The following is a 13,852-nucleotide window of genomic DNA, read 5'->3' as shown; positions in this document are numbered from 1 at the left end:
CTTTGCTTGGCTTTCAGTCCAGGTCCCCACACACAGTAGGCACTTAACACAATTTTACCTACGTGAAATGGCATCAGTCATGATATATGGAAAGAAGTCAGAAATTTCGAGTGGTGGGAAATGTACACAGTGTGAAAGACTTGCCTTAAAGAGAAAATCAGAAATGTCAAGGAAAATCTGGTCCAACAGCTAAATCTCAAGGGATGGGTATAAGAGGCAACATCTTGGTAGCTATAATACAGTAAAGTGATGAGGGTTTCTAGTGCTGCGTTGTATTTCCACTTTCAGTTATTTTACGTTGCAATTCATTTTGAGCTCAACCCACTTTCATTGTCACGTTAAGTCTGTTTGAGAAAAAAATTCTCAGATAAAGATCAACCATATTTGGAACATGAAGTAATCCTATTCCTTCCTTGCTGTGACACAAACCCTAAAACAACATACAGAACGTAGAGCTTAGAGCTCTGTCCTACATAACCCCTACATAACCGTCGGCGGAGAAGGATGTGAGTGAGGCACGTGCCAGGGCTCCCTGAGGCTGTATGTGGAGGCTCTGTGGTCAGGGGACAGAGTTCAGGATGGTGGTTTAGAGCACGGGCTTGGGACAAGGCCAGAGAATGAATCTTAAGTTGCCAGTTCTAGACCAGTGACCTTGGAGAAATGTTGAATGCTTTGACAATCTGATTTCACATCTCAGAGACTTGTTCTGAAGAGAAATTAAAATCCTAGTCTCCATCTGCACACATGCAGTAAACACTCAGTGAATGGGTGCCATGCTGATGGTAGTTGTTTTTGATTATGGAAGAAAGCCCAAGTTTTGTGCTTTTTCTCCTTGCCCTGCCTACATCCCATCCTGTCGTCCTCTTGTTATCTATCTACCCTGACTAGGAGAAAATCACTCCTGGAATCAGCATGGGTGTATTGTAGTGGTGATGAGTTCCAGCTCTTCAGCCAGCCATCAGAGTTTAAACCATAATTCGAAAAGATCCATGCACCCCAATGTTCATTGCAACACTGTTTACAAAAGCCAAGACATGGAAGCAACCTAAGTGTCCATCGACAGATGAATGGATAAAGAAGATGTGGTACATATATACATCAGAATATTACTCAGCCATAAAAAAGAATGAAATAATGCCATTTACAGCAACATGGATGGACCTAGAAATTACCATACTAAGTGAAGTAAGTCAGACAGAGAAAGACAAATATCACATGATATCACTTATATGTGGAATCTAAAAAAAAAGATACAAATGAACTTATTTACAAAACAGAAAGAGACTCACAGACATAGAAAACAAACTTATGATTACCAAAGGGGAAAGGTGGGGGGGAGGGATAAATTAGGAGGTTGAGATTAACAGATATACACTACTATATATGAAATAGATAACCAACAGGTCCTACTGTGTAGCACCAGTATACAATATTGGTGCTATACACAGCAACAATATACAATATTGGTGCTATACACTATAACCAACATTTTGTAATAACTTATAAGGGAAAAGAATCTGAGAAATAATATATATATATATATATTTATATATCTGAATCACTTTGCTGTACACCTGAAACTAACACAACATTGTAAATCAACTGTATTTCAATAAAAAAATAATAAAAAAACAAAAAAGCAAACAAAACAAAATCTTGGCTTTGCCCTTTATTAGCTGTGAGACTTTGGGCCACTTATTTAACTTCTCTGTGCCTCAGTTTCCTTAATTAAAAATGAGGATGATAATAAAACCTACTTTACTGTGTTGCATATGGATCAGATTAAACAGCACATAAACTTTTTGGAACATGCTTGATTACAGTGTCAGCTAATTCTCATCTTTTAACCCTTTCAGAGTCTTCTGCCAATACGTGTTTCCCTCCCTCTCAGGACCCTGCTGTTGACCTATCCATGAGCAAAAGTTATGAAAGAAGGGAGAGAATGTGGAGGGTACAGTCCTGGACTCGTGAACTACACAGAAGCAGGGGGTCAAGGCAGAGTCAGGAATCAAATCTGGGCCAGCACTCAGGACGTGGGGTCAGGTGAAGTCCAGAAGTCAAGAGAGGATTCCAGGTAAGCATCCAAGGGGGGAGAAACAGACACACCAGTCAGAACACCTAAAAACCTTGAAACAAAGGCAAAGCTACCCAAGGAAGAAACCCTTTTAGACAAGGGCTATTTTTAGAGACTTTCCAAGGCATGGTCCAAAAAAGCAGCTCTACAGCCATGCATAAGAAATGTGGTTTATTCATTTACTTATTTATTTTTCAGTAAACATGTATTGAGTGCTTGCTATGTGCCAAGCATTGTTCTAGGCACGAAGGATTGAACAATGAGTCAAATAGACAGAACTCCTTGCTCTCATGGAATTTATATTCTATGTATATATTTATATTTATACTATAGTAATTTCTATGCAAGATACATTCACACATAGGATAAAATCTCAAGAGTAGATCCCGATTAAGAGCTCAATGCCAGGAAGAAAGCAATGGTTACGTCCATTTACCTCCCCACACCCCCACTCCATCTGGTGTATTCTGTTCCTTTTCATCCCACTCAGGACTAAATATTGGAACAGGACATCATTCTAGAGGCCATCTTGGGTCCTCTCCAATTTATAGCTAAAATAAACAATTTGCTTGCAAATGTTGGTACCTTTTTTTAAATTAATTTTTATTGGAGTGTAGTTGATTTACAATGTTGTGTTAGTTTCTGCTGTACGGCAAAGTGAATCAGTTATGCATATACATATATCCACTCTTATTTAGATTCTATTCCCATATAGGTCATTACAGAGTACTGAGTAGAGGTCCCTGTGCTATACAGTAGGTTCTTATTAGTTATCTATTTTATATATGGTAGTGTTTATCTGTCAATCCCAATCTCCCAATATATCCCTCCCCCGCCCTTTCCCCTTTGGTAACCATAAGTTTGTTTTCTACATCTGTGAGTCTCTTTCTGTTTTGTAGATAAGTTCATTTGTCCTTTTTTTTTTTTTTTTAGATTCCACATATAAGTGATATCATGTGATATTTGTCTTTCTCTGTCTGACTTACTTCACTCAGTATGATGATCTCTAGGTCCATCCATGTCGCTGCAAATGGCATTATTTCATTCTTTTTTATGGCTGAGTAATATTCCATTGTATATATGTACCACATCTTCTTGATCCTTTTAGTAACAAAATTTTATCTTCACAACTCACACCTAATCATCAATCTTTTCCCACCAGGGATGCGTTTGGACACAAGGTCTTCTGGTGTATCTTATTGATACTCTTGGCAGATTCTGAAAGATTACAAACCCAGTCAAGAAAAAGCCAGGTTGGGGAGAGTGTGCGTTTAAGACTGGGGGACAGTTAAGGAGCATGCAGACCTGTGGAGAACGGAGGTATCCCTTCTCTCAGACCTGGTCAGTTACCACCAGCCATTCCAAAGCCGCTTTCCCAAGTGGCCTGTGCCTGTGCTGAGAAGCCCAAGGCAAGTGCATCTTCCCGTGCTGACCAAGCATTTTTCTGCCCAAGTTTGGGGCTGCAGCCTCAGCATCTTGAAGTCATCACTGCCCCAGTCTGACTGCCGGCTCCCCAGAATCTCAAAATGAGCTGTTCCGGTCTCTTGTAGAGTTGGTGGGGATCTCTGTATTTTCCCAGTTACTATGTAAACACAAATAAATATTTGGATTAGGGTGAGGAACAAACCCTCCTTAAAGAGCTTGTGTATTCTAGTTAATGCTGGAAGTATCTGAGCACAGTTCAGAGTGCAACTTCACCGGCAGTAGCCGACTCTTTTCAGAAGGCGCGTTACTTCTCTTTGACTATGTGCTCCATTCCCTAACTCCTCCTTTCTCTCTCTTCTTCCTGTTCAGTTTCCCTTCTTTTAATCTTGGTTCTTTTCTCGTTACATTTTCTCTCTCCTATGCGTCCCCTCAGCACCTCTTTTTCCCTTTCCTCTTACTTTGCCTTCTCTCGCTGTAAAGCAGAGCATATTCTGGGCAGCTAAATCTGCACGGAGCTGGTTTTGATCAGCTCTAGTCCTCGAGACCATGAGTGACATGTCACAGCGTAGGCCTGTGGCCAAGACCCACTTCCAGTGCTTGCTGGAGAGATGCTGAGAGGTCCTCCTGGCCGGAGCACAGATGGTGGGTGATGGAGTCCGGATGCCGAGACTTAGGGCAGGTCAAAACAATGATCGCTCAAGTGTAAACTGTGCTAATTGCTGGGGACAAAGGGAGAGCCAGGCCCCAGTGGAGTGTGTTTCAGGGCAGAGTCCCAAAGCAGAAGGTGGCTTCTGTTGCTGACACGTTAGTAGTAGGAGTCCTGGCCTAAGCTTCCAGATCGTCTTGTTTTTAATTCTCATTTTCCTGATGTAGAGACTGAGCTGTACTATCTTACCCCAGCATACAAAGTTTGATTTTGATCATTTATAGGTCCTTTCCCAATGGGGGAGATATTTCTCTTGAAAGACATCTCATTTAAAGCATTATAGATACATAGATAGATAATGGATGGATAGATGATAGATAGAAAGAATAGATATACATACATACAGATACACACACACATATATAAATACACAAATACTGTGTGTCCTGTGTACACACAGTACACACAGTGTGTGTATATACGCAGACACACACACATTTATTTTTTGTTTGTTGGTTGGTTTGTTTTTTGGCCACGTGGCTTGTGGGATCTTAGTTCCCCAACCAGGGATTGAACCCAGGCCCTGGGCAGTGAAATCACCAAGTCCTAACCACTGGACGGCCAGGGAACGCAAGGGAATTCCCCCCCCCACACACACACATTTTGTTGTAAAATAAAACACAGAAACAGAAAACTTTACAAAACCATATCCTAGTGAATTATTATAAGGAAAACACCATCAATCCACCCAGGTGAAGAAAGAACTTTGCAGCCCCCAAGTGACCCCTCCCTGTGCTTCATTCCAGACACAGCACTGTTCTACCTCTAAAATGAATCATTATCCCATTTTACAGTTATCACGTCCTTGCATTACTTTATGGTTTTATCACTCGAGTGCATCCCCAAACGCTGTAGTTAAATCTTGCCCATTTTTAAAAACTTGCCCTTTTAAAGTTCCTTTAATCTGCAGTTTCTTCCTCCCCTCCCCTCACCCCTGTCATTTTCCTTACAATTTGTGTTGGTGAACCTGGCACGTGACCTGCAGTCTAGATTTGGCTGGACGCATACTCTTGGTGTTGTTCAACATGCTCCTTTGTCCTCTGCATTTCCTACAAATTGGCAGCTAGAATCTGAGGCTTGGCCAGACTCAGGTGTGACCCTTTTGCAAGACTATGGTGGTGGCATATTCTTTCAACACAGCGTTGTGTCTGGTTTTCAATTTTTTTTTTTTTTTGATGTTAGTAGCCATTGATGCACGATAACTAAATTCATTCATTTATTGGGGGTTGGTGACATCTTAATCTATTATTTAATTTTACATCTAATACCTCAACTCTTTGAATAAGGAAACACTTTTTCTCATCCAATATTTTGTTACTCAGTGGCACAATTCATACAGGATGGGCAGGATAAATGTTAGAATCTTACCTTTTATTTACCCAGTTTTCAAGGTAATGAATTGGTTCCTTGTCACCCTCTGAAGGTGACCAATGGTAAATATTATAAATCTGTAGATTTTAAAATGTTTGATGTGTTTCAATTCATTGCAATTTTTTTCTTTATAGAGGCTCGAAGTACCCCCCTTTAGGTACTGAGAGCTTTTTCACGTTGGTGCCTAAGTCCTTTTGACGGGACCCTAGTAGTGGGTCATAGCTGTCATGCTATCTGGTATGGTAGAATGGTCCAGGCTAACTTTGAATATTCTCTGAGAAGCCCTGTTTTGTATTTCGTTTTTCACTTTTTAATGGGAAATAGTATTTCAAGGCCACAATGTGGTCACTAGAGATGCTTATTGCTACTGGGTTTTATATGTAGATATAGATAAGTAGATATAATCTTCTATACACACATGTAATGACCTCATATGTACATATAGTATTTCCATTTCAAAACCATGACTACATGGCATTTCCTCAGCCTCTTCTAAGTTATATGTATGTGTCTCCTTCCATCCATGTTTATAATCCTGGCTCCCAAAGACACCAAGAATGATAGAATTAGAATGTCCCATAATGATTCATTTGCTCTAGCCTACATTACACAAACAACAGTCTCAACATAACAATATTAACACTATCTCCATCAATTATGATTTCTCAAAGAAGGTAAAATAATTGTATATATACTTCCCTTTATCTCTTTTGTTTTTTATGGTTATATTATATCAGCATTATCTGAATATATGTATCTATCTATGTATCTATACATCTATCTATCCTCTATCTATTATCTACCTATCTATCTATCTACCTATCTTCCTTCCGTACTATACTCATTCCTGCTTAATCCTTATTTAACCTCAGTTCTACAAGTTTATGTATTCTCAAGTACATGTATATGTAATTTAATGATCACTATTACTCCTTGTGTCTGTTTCTCTCTAGATTTTTTTTTGTTGTCTGAAGCTCATTATCCAGTAATTTCCTTAGGAAGGGCTTATGGATACAAAATTCTCTGATTCTTGATATTGCTAATGGATAGAAAACATTGAATAACCTAAATAAGTGACTTCATTTTCTTGTGGTACAAAAGTCTGAAGGTAAAATAATTTTTCATTCCAAGTAATGCATTATTTTTTACCTAGATGCTAAGATAATTTTGTAATTAAAAAAAGTTAGTGATGCTATTAGAATACATTTTTATGATTATCATTCTGCATTGATATTCTCAGGTACATTGTGTACTCTTTCAATGTCTGGTTTAAAATACTTTTTTAATTTTAAGAATATTTTCTTGATTTTAGTATTTGTTCTTTCCCTTTGCTTTGCTTTTTTTCCTCAGAAACATCTACATCAGTGTGTTGGATCTTCGTTGTGTATCTTTAATATTTGTCACTCTGTCTCAAATATTTTTAATCTCTTCATTTGTTCTGATTTAATTTCTTTTTCTGTTTTGAATTTATATTTCTTCTAAGTCATTATCTGTTGTGTTTATTCATTCTCGTGTTCCTTCTAGTTTAGTCTTCATTTCTAAACTAAACGTTTCTATTTTTTCCATTACTTTATTTTTGAGTTTTTCGAATTCTGACTTATGTTGTTTTCTCATATCTTGTCTCTTAGTTTATTTTGAAATATTAAGTTACAGATTTAATCTTTTAAAACCATGTCTTTCTGGCATCTTTCATTGTCTGTAGGGATATTTTGCTGATCCTTCTCTTTTTTTCTCATAGTAGCTTTATATTGAATTGATCTCAACACGTGCTCATATGTTGTTGATAGGTTAAGAGTTCCTGACTATCTTCCCCTCTCCCACTTTTATTTGTGCCTTATCTTTCCTTTTTTCTCTATTCTTTTGTATTTGCTTAATTTTGATTTCACCCCAAAGAGCTTGTCCTCAGTATAGAGTCCTGTTCTATAAGAAAATCCTGGGGTTAGACTTCTATATGTCTTTCAGGCCTTACAGCAGGACTCTTGTACTCACCTGCTATTGGACTGAATAAAACTGCTTCCAGTTTCAACTGTGGTTCTCAAATGTGTTCGCTGTTCTTTGCAGTGATCACATATTGGCTATTTGGGATTCTCCTGTTTTCTGGTCAGTCAAGCTCTCAGTTTTGCCCTCTGATTTTTCTTGCATGCATGCTGGTAACTCGCAGATCTGGTGGCTGTTGGTGGTTTGCCCCCGTCCACTCGCATGCTGTCAACTAGTTTTGTTGTAAATGTTGTCCATGGGTTTTGGTCTTGCTATCTACTGACTTTATCTCTTTTTTAACATATGGATTTGGAAAACCCCCAAAATACACTGTTGTTGCCACCTCCAGCTTTCAACAGCTCGACTCTTATTGTAAGCAAAGTCAGTGCATATGTGTCTCTGTGAGTGCTGTATGTGGGCTTCTTATTTTTTTTTAATTAAAATTTAATTTATACAAAATAACATGCATAGGCCTTGAGTGTTCAGTTTGATGAGTTTTCAGAATTGTATACACTCCTATGACCACCACCCAACGTTCCATCCACATGGAACAGTGGATAAGTTTCTTCACATCCCTATCTAGCTGGTCACACTGCCTACCCCCAGCTCCCACAAGAGGCAACTGCTTTGTGATTTTATAACCACAGGTGAGTTTTTACCTGTTCTTAGACTTCATGCAAATGGAACCACCATTTTGTTTCTATCCCTAGATCATCGCTGAGGATTTTTTAAGTCATAAATCAATGCTGAATTTCATCAGATGTGTTTCCCGCATGTACGAAATTGTTATATGATTTTCTCCCCTGTTCTGTTAACATCCTGAATTACATTGATTTAGTTTAAAATGTTAAGCACTGATTGCTAATATTTTGTCAAGGATTTTTCACTTATGTTTATAGAAATGTATTTTTCATGTTTTGGCTTCAGGTTTATTCTGATCTCATAAAAATGAGTTGGAAAGGGATATTTCTTTGCCTGTTTTCTAAAAGACTTTGTATAAGACTGGTATTATGTGTACTGTAGACATTTCATTAAGTTCACCATTTTGTCCTGGAGTTTATCTTGTGGGAAGATTTTAGATTATGGATTCAATTTTTTAAAATAGATATAGGGCTATTCAGAGCTTTAAATTCCTCCTAAGTTTGTTTTGGCAAATTGTGCTTTTAAATGATTTTGCCCATTCCATTTAAGTTGTCAAATTTATTAGCATAAAATTATTTGTAAATATGCCCTATTGTCCTTTAAATATCTGTAGGATATTCAATGTTGATCATATTTCATTCATGATACCGATAGTTTGGTATTATTTTTTCTTTTAATGTTTAGTATAATTTAACAGTAAAGATAATTAGGCATAAAGCATCCTTTGTGGGAGAGTTTTAACTGTAAACTCAATTTCTTTAATAAATATAAAACTTTTTGTTTATGGATTTCTTGAGTTAGCTTTGATAGTTTCTGTCTTTGAAGAATCTGTCTAATTCATCTAAATTGTTAAATTGATCACTGTAATGCTTTTCATAATATTCCTTTATTTTCCTTCTAATGTCTATAGAATCTGTTGTGACGTCTCTTCTTTCATGCTTGATATTGGTAATTCATGCCTTCTCTCTTTCTTTTATTTTTCCTGATTTGTCTGGCTAGAGTTTTATCAATTTTATTAATATTTTCAAATAACTAGGTTTGGTTTCATTTATTTTCTCTGGTATTTTTCTGCTTTCTATTTTATTGATTCTGCTCTTGATTACTTATTTCCATCTTTACTCTGTTTTAATTTTATCTTCTTTTTCACTCTCTGTACATGGAAGTTTTAATCACTTATTTGAGACTTCTTTTCCTTTTAAAAATAAGGAATTAGTGCAATAACTAATTAGGGCAATAAACATTTCTCTAAACAGTGCTTTACTTACATCTCACATATTTTGATATGTTGTGTTTTTGTTTTTATTTAGTTCAAAAATTTTTTGGCTCATGGGCTATTTAGAAGTGTGTTGTTTAATTTAGAAATATTTGGAGATTGTCCATATTTGGTATATTATTAATTTCTGGTTTAAGTCTGTTTTGGTTGGAGAATATACTTTGTATTATTTCAATTGACTTAAATTTATTCTGATTTTAGTTTATTATGACAATATTGCTCTATCTTGGTGAATGTTCCTTGTGCACTTGAAAAGAACCTGTTTTTGGGTGATATACTCCATAAATGTCAATTAGTTCAAGTTGGTTTGTATTGTTATTCAAGTCTTCTGTATCCTTACTGATTTTCTGTCTATTCTTTCTATCAATACTGAGGGAAGAGTGTTAAAATTTCCAACTATAATTGTAGATAATATTATTGTCTACTTCTCCCTTTAGCTCTATCAGTTTTTACTTCATGTGTTTGGAAGATCTTGTTATTAGGTGTATATACATTTAGAACCGTTATGTCCTCTTGATGAATTGACCCTTTATCATTATTAAAGATCTCTCTTTATCCTTGATAATATTTCTGTGTCTCAATTCTATTTTGTCTGATATTGATACAGTCATTTCAGCTCTCGTTTGACTGGTGTTTACATGGTGTATCTTTTCTCATCTTTTTCCATTTAATCTATCTTTGTCTTTATATATAAACCTACTGTATATTTAAAGTAGGTTTCTTATAATCAATGTATGGTTGTGTACTGTTTTTTATCCACTCTGATAATCTCTGCCTTTTAATTAGAGCATTTAGTCTATTTACATTTCATGTGTGTGGGTTTAAGTCTACCGTTTTGGAATTTGTTTTGTATTTGTCCCATCTGAATTTTATTGGCTTTCCTGTTCTCCTGACTTCTTTTGTGTGAATTGATTATTTTGAATATCCTCTTTTATTTCATTGATCAACCTCTTACCTATAACTCTTTGTGTTATTTTTACTAGCCACTCTAGACACTACAGTATGCATCTTTAGCTTATTACAGTATACATTCAAGTAATATTATACTACTTTATAAGCAATGAAAAAATCTTACAATCATGTAATTCCATTTACCTCCTTTCCTGCCTTTTGTTATTTTATCATACTTATTTAAGTCAATACTAATTTATTACGACATTTATTTAACTTCTACATATACTATAAACCCCCAAATGCATTGTTATTTATTTTTTAAAATAAATATATACCATATAAACATATAGCATATATCAAAAGTCTGCAATCTAGGCAGTAGGTAGTTAGTGAATGGTGAGATGTAGCCATCTCCACTCCTGGGTGAAATACAGTAGAGAGACTCAAGTGGGGTGATACTCAGATGTCCCTTGCAACCACTGCTGGCAGTGGCATTAGAGGGAGCCTGACAACAACCAAATAAGACCCAGCCCCCAATTTGTGACTCATAAATGCTTTTGCTTCCTGGGAAGGAATTGCCAAACACAAGACATGGCTGCAGTCTACACAGCAGTTAAGTTACAAGGGCGATGAACAGGATGGCAAGTGGTGCACAGGTAAAAAGATGAGTAGTGATGGACTGGGTTTGAGTACTGCATATGCCACTTACTAGCTGTGGTGTCTTCAGTAATTTATCTAACCTTTTCCATTCTGTTTCCTCCACTGTAAAATGAGAATAATGTTAGATACCTCACTGGGCTCTGGGAATATTCATGAAAATAACAAGTGTGAAAGTTCCTGGTTCGTTACAGACACCCCTTCATCATTTCCTTCTCTTCCTCTGAAATTACGGTCCTTGATTTTTGGCTTTGATCAGCCCTAGCTGACTGTGGGTTTCTGCATCTGATATTACCGTCGTCATTGTCATCATCATCTGTCATTGTTTTTACTGTGGTTGTTATTGTAGACTTTGTAGTACTAGAATGGAAAAGACAATGAATGGACTACCACAAACTCTCTGGTGATGTTGACAAACAGCTTTCCTCACAACTTAAGGAATGACTCTGATATGTGTTACAACAAATTAATTTTGGAAAAATATGCAACAAATTAAAGCCTGTTTGTAAGCTTGTGGTTGTTGAAGCAAGGTTCCCAGTCCACGCACATGCCTGTGATGTACAGCATTTCTCTGCTCCCATAGCAGTGTTAATGGCCTGGGGTCTCTTCTAGAGGAGGGAGCAGCTCAGGCGGCATCCTCTCAGAGCCACTGCCAAAGCACCTAAATGGAAAATCACATTACATGATTGCCTCGGTGATGGCAAGAAAGTTAGCATTCCCATCAGTCTGCATGTGCGTGGCTTGTTATGGTTGATGAATCAGATGAAAAACATGGAAGGAGAACAAAGCACAGTCATTCTGCATAAAGGCCATTCTTCAAGCTCAGTCATTTGTCAGCCCCTGGTTTTTGAAGACAGACAGAGCCTTCTAAACACGTGTCCAGCTACATTTGTACAGAGAAAAAAGCTGGCGTGTTGACAAGTTCATCACTGATTTTGAGCCAATCACTGAATCAGTATCACTTCACCACTGGGTCTCCTCTACCACTTTTTCCAGTTTCAATCCCAGGAAGAAATTAAGGAAGAGGAAAGAAACATTTATATAATTTCTATCATGTGTGCTCCTTTGCAAGGTTTTTTTAAAAGGGGGTATGTGCTGAAATACAGTAATGGACAATTTTAAATGTAGCAAGTTTATAACAACACATATCAAATTTGCCCTTTTGGTGTAGTTAAGACGATTGAGATCCCAGATCCAGTCACGACTTCTTTTATGAGTGCTTAGTTCTGTGCCGCGTTTAATCTGTTTCCGCGTCTCATATTAGTGTATATTAGGGCTGGTCAATGTGGTTGTCTTCTTGTTCAAAGCTACTTTCCTAAATGCAAGGAGCTCTCAGCACCTCTCTTGTTCTGCATATCCTAGTGTTAGACTTTCGCATACGCAAGCCTTCAACAGCTATATGCAGGTAGTTTTGGCTATTTTTGTTCCTAATTGCTAACACACAAATCCACACAAAAACTTGAAAATCTTCAACTAAAGACATATGTCTCCTTTTGCCATCTGGGAATGCTTTCTTTTTCCCTCCACCTGGTAGAAAAGAGTTGGATGAACTAACTTCCTCTACTTTAATTGAACTCTGAGCAAATCCTCAAAGTCTCTCTACACAAAGGCTTTTACTTCCTACAAACAAACTAGTTGATTTCTATTTTACATTACTCTTTGTCAACCTCCAACCCAATCCCAGCCCTAAGGCAATATGTTAAAACTGCATCCATGCAGCCTTACTATGGTTTTTTGATTCTCATTATTACATGAATGTGCTTTGTGTGTACATACGTTATCTCATTTATCCTCACCACACCCTTACAAGACAGTTTTTAGCAGCTTTGTGCGATAGATAAGAAAGCCGATGCTCAGAGAGATTGAGTAGCTTGTCTAAATCCACACGGCCAGGAAGTGGCAGAACTGGGCCCCCAATTTAGGGTAATCTTAACCTAAAGTCGTGCTCTTTCTGTTGACCCTGGGACCTTTAGTTGTGGTCACCATAAGCTTGGTGACTACTGTATACTCAGATCAGGTAAGGATTGTAAGGCCATTTCTGAGCAGCATATCAGAGCCATGTCCCATAAGAGTCCCAGAGAGTTTTCAGGGGTTTCCTGACTTTTCCAATAGCTATGCATCTTTATCCTGCTGAGGGCTGACTGCAACATGGATTTCAGGAGCAGCTCAGCACAAATAACCCTGCAAGGGCTCATAATCATAAATGTCTCATTATAGGCTTCATTTTTAGACTATATTCCAATACTCACGCACTGTCGGCTCTAGAATAGAACCTAGTGATCAGGTTGAGACAAGCCCCTTGTCTGACAGACTGAAAAGTTAAAGCCAGAGAGAACCAGCCCACGGCACCACCCAGAGAGCGGCAGCCTCTGTCCTTGCAAGGGGGTGTTGGGAATGGGAAGATGCATCATCATAGTTCTCGCAACTTGAGACTGAGCATCAGAAGCCAGTCCTGCGCGGAGGAAAGCTTGCGGCTGCTAATAGGAATCTATGATGATGCTTCACCGGGGATTTAGGCACGAGCCTTGGACACAGATACTTTGTGTTTGGAATTCACCATGGAGAAGGTGCTTCGTCTATACCGTATAGTGTCATTGTATAGGGATTTATGATTATTATCATAAGGTAATCATTAATATATATTTTAGCAATTGACTGAGCTCAACACAAAACAATAATGCACAGCCTCCTTCTGTCTGTTACGTACTTACCTAGCTGAGTCCTTCTCTGGGCGTTGTCCTCAGCCCAGCGGAGCAATTCCTAGAGCCACCTTGTGCAAGATCACACCTGCTTCTTAGGGGTGGCCTGTGTCTCATGACTGATTGCTGTAGGG

The sequence above is a fragment of the Balaenoptera musculus genome, chromosome 10 (genome assembly GCF_009873245.2).
Source record: "Balaenoptera musculus isolate JJ_BM4_2016_0621 chromosome 10, mBalMus1.pri.v3, whole genome shotgun sequence".
In the NCBI taxonomy this organism is placed as follows: domain Eukaryota; kingdom Metazoa; phylum Chordata; class Mammalia; order Artiodactyla; family Balaenopteridae; genus Balaenoptera; species Balaenoptera musculus.
The sequence above is the reverse complement of the archived record's forward strand: the minus strand, read 5'-3'. Positions refer to the sequence as shown.